This window comes from Pantherophis guttatus, chromosome 18, assembly GCF_059756535.1.
Source record: "Pantherophis guttatus breed Tessera chromosome 18, ASM5975653v1, whole genome shotgun sequence".
Taxonomy (NCBI): Eukaryota; Metazoa; Chordata; class Lepidosauria; order Squamata; family Colubridae; genus Pantherophis; species Pantherophis guttatus.
The window spans coordinates 6239128-6246116 of record NC_142080.1 but is presented as its reverse complement, the minus strand read 5'-3'; positions in this window follow the sequence as shown (position 1 = coordinate 6246116).

The window sequence follows — 6989 nt, the reverse complement described above, 5'->3', positions numbered from 1 at the left end:
GCTTACAACATGTGGCAGCCGTGATAAATATACAGATAGTTTCCAAATTCCCAAATTTTAATCACGTAAACCGTGAGGAAGCGGCAATGGTTATAACTGCATGGATGAGTCACAAGTAGTCCCTTTTTTGTTTTAGTGCCATTGTAACTTCGAACGGTCACTAAATGAATGGTCGTAAATCAAAGACTGCCTGTAGTAGAGTGTGTGATTGTGACTAACAAGCACAGTTTCCCCAAGGGGAGAAGGAATGAGAAAGTTTCAAGGATTGGCAAGGAATTGCAGACAAACCCTTTGGGAGACTTGGAGTTAGTGAGTGAAGAGAGGTGATTTCTGATCTAAATACAAACCAAGCGAAACGAATTTATGTAAAAATTCAGGATAGAGCTGGAGGGGAACGCAGAGGTCTTCTAGTCCAACCCGCTGCTCAAGCAGGAGACTATACCGTTCCAGACAAATGGCTCTCCAGTCTCTTCTTAAAAATCTCTAGTTCTTCTCTGCACTTTTTCCCACTAGCAATAGCACTTAGACTTATATACCGCTTCACAGTGCATTTACAGCCCTCTCTAAGCAGTTTACAGAGTCAGCCTCTTGCCCCCCCACCCCCCAACAATCTGGGTCCTCAGTTTACCGACCTCGGAAAGACGGAAGGCTGAGTCAACCTTGAACCTGGTGAGATTCGATCTGCCAAACTTCTGGCAGCCGGTGATCAGCAGAAGTAGCCTGCAGTACTGCACTCTAAGCACTGCATCACCGCGGCCCTAGGAGTAGGCTGCTGGGGGTTCACAGGGGTTCGGGAGAACCTTAGTTAAGATTCTGTGCAGTTCGGAGAACCCCCAAATCTCACTCCTGGCTAGCCCCGCCCCACCCACCCGGCTCATGCGGCCCGTTTTGGATGCAGGGAAGTGCAGGGCGTGCACGGAGGCTCGGAGAGGGTGAAAAATGGGCTCGTCGTTCAGGAAACGATCCCGTTTCCAGCCTCCAGAGGGCCTCCAGAGCCTGGGGAGGTTGTTTTCGCCCTCCTGGAGGCTTGAGAAAAGCCTCCGGAGCCCGGGGAGGGCAAAAATGCCCCCCCCCGCCGTGGTGCAGGAGGCTGACTAGGCCACGCCCACCATGGCCACGCCCATCCAGCAACCAGGCAGAGAACCCTTGCTAAAATTTTTGAAGCCCATCCCTGCGTGGCCCAAAGTGTAATGTCTCTGCTGGCATGGATTTGCACCACGCTTTTGCTCTGGACATCTGCGCCTTCGGTTAACACATTTCTGCCTGGATGGTGATTTGTTCACAAACCCCCCCACCCAAAACAGATGGGGAAATGGTATGAGCATTAATCTCTTGCTAGCTATAAAGCCCAGTAAGTAATGTCTTATTTATGAATTCATCTTTGCAGCCAGACACTTGAAAACAGCCTTGTCCTTTCTGTTCTCAAACAATAAAAACCCTCCAGGCATCTCACAAAGTTAATTTTTAAAAATGAAAGGGAGCTAGCACGAGTGATAATGAACACATAAGCCCCATAATAACCTGAAATGCACTGTAAAATGGTGCAGCTAAACAAGGTAGTGTTTTATTTTAAAAAAAAATAGTGACAAGCTATAAGAGAGGAATGGAGCCAACTCCTTATTCCATCAGGGAATTTGAACTTGGGGGGCACGAATATTCACGCCCCCCCCCTCAGACCACATTTTGTAATCTCCCTTTTGAGGATGGATTTGAGAACAGGTTAAAAAACAAAAAACCCCAAATCATTTTTTCCCTCTTCCCTACCTCTACGCCAGCTGTTGGTATATTAAAAGTTCCCATGGTTACGTGGGAAAATAAAACTAAATTCATGTTTTGGTGACCTCGTTTGCCATTTCTCTTCTTCTAATTCAGAAATCCAGTTTCATTGAGGTTTCTACTTTATAATAGCCAAGTTTTAAAATGCATGATACAGAGCAGTGTTTTTCAGCCTGAGCATTTAAAATGTGTAGATTTTAACTCCCAGAATTCCCCAGCTAGTATGTTTTAAGATGGGTGGACTTCCACTCCCAGAATTCCCCATCCAGTATGCTTTAAAATGGGTGGACTTCAACTCCCAGAATTCCCCAGCTAACTAGCCTGCTGGATTCTGGAAGTTGAAATCCAGATATTTTAAAATTATCAAGGTTGAGAATCATTGATATAGAGGAAAAACGATGGGAAAAAACACACCAGAAATAAATTATGAAACTGAAGATTATCATTAAAGCCAAAGAATAAGAGACACACTTGCTGAGGTCTCCAGAGCTGGATTCAGACTGAAAATAACAAAACCTCGAGGGTTTTTTCAAATCTGCTTTCAAAAAGAGAGATGGGCTCAGATGCAAAATATTCAGACTGGAATATTTTCTTTATTCTGACTCCAGAGACAATCAGCATTTCGAAGCACAATTTGGATAGAGTCATTCAAATGTGAAATCAGCTAATTATAAGTCTCTCTGTGGGTATGATGATGATTTATAGTAAGGATGATAGGATTTTGCAAGTAGGGGTGCAGACTAAGACACCCCCTCCCCCAAGGGAAGGGAGATGGGGGCTGTCCTGAAGTTCTCGATAACCCTCGAGAAACCATAGCAGGATTTCCCACGCTCTCAATTCCCCCCCCCCCCGTCTATAAATCTTTGCAGCTGGCACTGGACAAGAAATGAATGTTATTCTCAATCGAACATGTTCTCCGCCCAATATCCTGACCTTTTGCAAGATTTCTGGAGAATATTAGATTGGGAAATTGTTGGAACAACCTGGCAGAGAAGGGTGAGTGTCGAAATGGGTCTGCCTGGCATTTGGCTTTTAATTTTCACATCCTGTGATGTGGTTTTGGTCTCAGAGGCAGGCGCACAGAGCAGGCCAGCCAAATCCAGAGAACAAAATAACAGGTTATTGAGGAACCCAAGGATAAAATTAAGCCTTGTCCTTTTGCCTTACAACAACGGGCTGTTGATAAAGAAAGCCATTGGAGTTGTGGAGAAGAGACATCTACAGGTAGTCCTCCACTTACGACACAGGAACAGACACAGCTGCTTTAATAAGTTGCAGACACAAAGAAGAGGGAGTCAAGCTATTCTCCAAAGCACCTGAGGGCAGGACAAGAAGCAACGGATGGAAACTCATCAAGGAGAGAAGCAACTTAGAACTAAGGAGAAATTTCCTGACAGTGAGAACAATTAATCAGTGGAGCAACTTGCCACCAGAAGTTGTAAATGCTCCAACACTGGAAGTTTTTAAGAAGAGGTTGGATAACCATTTGTCTGAAGTGGTGTAGGGTTTCCTGCCTGGGCAGGGGGTTGGACTAGAAGTCCTCCAAAGTCCCTTCCAAATCTGTTATTCTATTCTATTCTATTCTATTCTATTCTATTCTATTCTATTCTATTCTATTCTATTCTATTCTATTCTATTGCATTCCATTCCATTCCATTCCATTCCATTCCATTCCATTCCATTCATTTTCTATTTTCTATTCTATTCTATTCTACTCTACTCTACTCTACTCTACTCTACTTCTATTCTACTCTACTCTAATTCTATTCTATTCTACTCTTCTCTTATTCTATTCTACTCTACTTCTATTCTATTCTATTCTATTCTACTCTACTCTACTATTCTGTTCTGTTCTGTTCTATTCTATTCCACTCTACTCTAATTCTTCATTCTATTCTATTCTATTCTATTCTATTCTATTCTATCCTATCCTATCCTATCCTATCCTATTCTATTCTTGAGCAACTAAGAAAGCAACCTCCATATATCACTCCATAACTCTGGATTACTGGTATCCAGTCGCTGCCCAGTTAGTACAGTTTGGGAATTAAAATATTTACAACAGGTCAAATCTATATAGGGCATTTCTTCTCCATGGCTGGAGATATTGTTGGGGTGGCGGGGTGCTTACTCGTTGGCTCGTATTTCTAATGTCTTTGTTTTGATTTTCCATAAATCAACTTTTCTCTACGAGGTCCTTCAAAAGCTCATTTCTCACCGAGGCTTTTTCAAAGAAGAGAGGATCACGCTGGAAATGTGATCCTGGTTAAGCCAGCTGGGAAGACACATCCAGCTGAAAGGATGCATCAGTCACAGAGAACTTAACTGCTCAATGAACCTGGTTCACACAGCAGAGTTAATCCCCTGTCATCTTCTCAACCCAGAGGGTTCGATACTTTCACAGAACTGCCTTTTTTTTCTTTTTTTTTAATCTGCCTTTGATCCTTGGCTGTGCTTCCATCCATCTCTGGATGACACTGACAGTTTTTTGTTTTTTACAAGTAGGACATTTTGCCAATTAAAATCAGTTGAAAATGCAAGCAAAATCCCACCGGGTAAACTCCTTGTCAGTCACTCAGAACAAGATCTGAGCTGTGTACTTAAAATTATTTCAGGCTGATTGTGGCTAACTGTGGCAGCCTTGGGACACTGCAAACCAGAGGTGGTATTGAGCTGGTTCAGACCAATTCGCCTGAACCGGTAGTGGAAATTGCCGCCCCGGTTTTTGAGGCTGGGTGCATATGTGGAAGGAAGGCGTGCGCACGTAAACCGAGCAGGGCTGCTGGGGGTTTGCTAGCTAAGATTCTGTGCAGTTCGGAGAACCCCCCAAATCCCACTCCTCGCTAGCCCCACCCACCTTGCCCCGCCCCTCTCAGGAGTCCACACATGGCCTGTTTTGGATGCAGGTAAGTGCAGGGTGCGTGCAGAAGTTTGGGAAGGCCGGAAACAGGCCTGTTTCCGGCCTCCAGAGGGCCTCTGGAGCCTGGGGAGGCCGTTTTCGCCCTCCTGGAGGCTCGAGGAAAGCCTCCGGAGCCAGGGGAGGGCAAAAACGTGCCCCCGCCCCCAACCATGGGGCAGGAGGCCAACTAGGCCACGCCCACCCAGCAACCAGGCAGAGAACCCCTTGCTAAAATTTTTGAAGCCCACCCCTGAATATAACATAAGTAACTCTCCCTTTCTACTTCTCAGGGAAGTAAAGGGAAGGTGACAACACAGTCAGATTTGCAACGACAGCCAAAAAAGCCAATGCAATCCTAAATTGCATTAACAGAGGGATACAATCAAGATCAAGGGAGGTACTAATACCACTCTATAAAGCCTTAGTAAGGCCACACCTAGAGTATTGTATCCAGTTTTGGTCACCACACTATAAAAAAGATTTGGAGACTCTAGAAAGAGTGCAGAGAAGAGCAACCAGGATGATGAGGGGACTGGAGGCTCAAACATGTGAAGAACGGTTGCAGGAACTGGGCCTGGCTAGTCTAGTGAAGAGAAGGACCAGGGGAGGCAGGAGAGCATCTTCCAATATTTGAGGGGCTGCCACAGAGAGGAGGAAGGGGGTCCAGCTATTTCCCAAAGCACCCGAAGGCCAGACAAGGAAGAATGGATGGAAACTGACCAAGGAGAGATTCAACCTGGAAATAAGGAGGAACTTTCTGACAGTGAGAACCATCAACCCAAGGAACAGAAGTTGCCTTCTGAAGTTGTGGGAGCTTCATCACTGGAAGCTTTCAGGAAGAGATTTGACTGCCATCTGTCAGAAATGGTGTCATGTCTCCTGCTTGGGCAGGGGGTTGGACTAGATGACCTACAAGATCCCATCCAACTCTGTTCACCTGTTATCTTGCAAAGCAAATGAAAGGTGCAATGGAAACGGCAGCCCCGCTGTGTTCCAAATTAAACCCCCTCTTTTTAGATGCCTCTTTTTGTTTTCCTTGCAAAGTGATCGAAAGTGGCTCCTTCAGACCTTCCAGACTTAAGCCCTGTGATTAAGAACCGCGCCAAATCCCCAAAAACATCCACCAAAAAGCCTCACCACCCACCCCGGTCATCATTCACAGCTCCTTCAAAAAAGCAACCAGGCTCAAAGCTCAAAAGCTTTTATTGGTGTGCGTGTGCTTCCTCGTGTCGAGTATAAATCATATATGAAAAGAGCAATTTGGTTTTGTTGTTGTTTTATTTTAAAAAAATAAAATAAAACCCCTTCTTTCACCCTTAGCATAAAAGAGGCAGATTTATTTTATTTTTTTTTAATCGCTGTTCTTGCACCGAAACGGGATGTCTCGTTATGCTCATTATACCTGTGATTAGAGGGCAGTGGGCACTTTTTTTCTTTTTTAATCACTGGTCTTTGCCCTGTATTTTCTCGCTATCAAATAAAAAGTGACTGACTCTGAAATGTTATTTTTTGTTTCAAGGTTTTACCTCCTGTTGCCCTGCAGGGAACGGCGGAATTGTCTCAAATGCAAAAGAGAGAGATGTGTGTGTGTGTGTGTGTGTGTGTGTGTGTGTGTGTGTGTGTGTGTGTGTGTGTGTGTACGCACGTGCATGTGTGTAATGTATATGTCTGTATCAGGGATGGGTTTCAAAATCCATCGCTACTGGTTCGCTCCTAGGAGCGTGCGTGCTCGCTCCTGCGCTTCTGCATCTGGGCGGGTGGGCGGAGCCTCCTACCGCCGCCACTACCAGTTTGCCCGATCCGGGGCGAACTGGTAGCAACCTACCACTGATCTGTATGTATATGTATATGATATGTGTATGTAGTATGTGTATGTATACAGATTATAGAGAGACAGAGAGACAGAGACAGATAAATATGAATAGATAGTTAGATGGTAGAGAGATATAGATATGTAGATATAGATAGATAGATAGATAGATAGATAGATAGATAGCAATAGATAGATAGGTAGGTAGGTAAGGTAGGTAGAGATAGAGAGATAGATGATAGAGAGATATAGCGATAGATAGATAGATAGATAGATAGATAGATAGATAGATAGATAGATAGATAGCGATACGTAGGTAGGTAGAGACAGCGATAGATAGTGATAGATACATATAGATTTATAGATGATAGATAGATAGATAGATAGATAGATAGATAGACAGACAGACAGACAGACAGACAGACAGACAGATAGACAGATAGACAGATAGATGATAGAAATATAGATATAGACAGACAGACAGATCGATGAGAGAAGATAGAT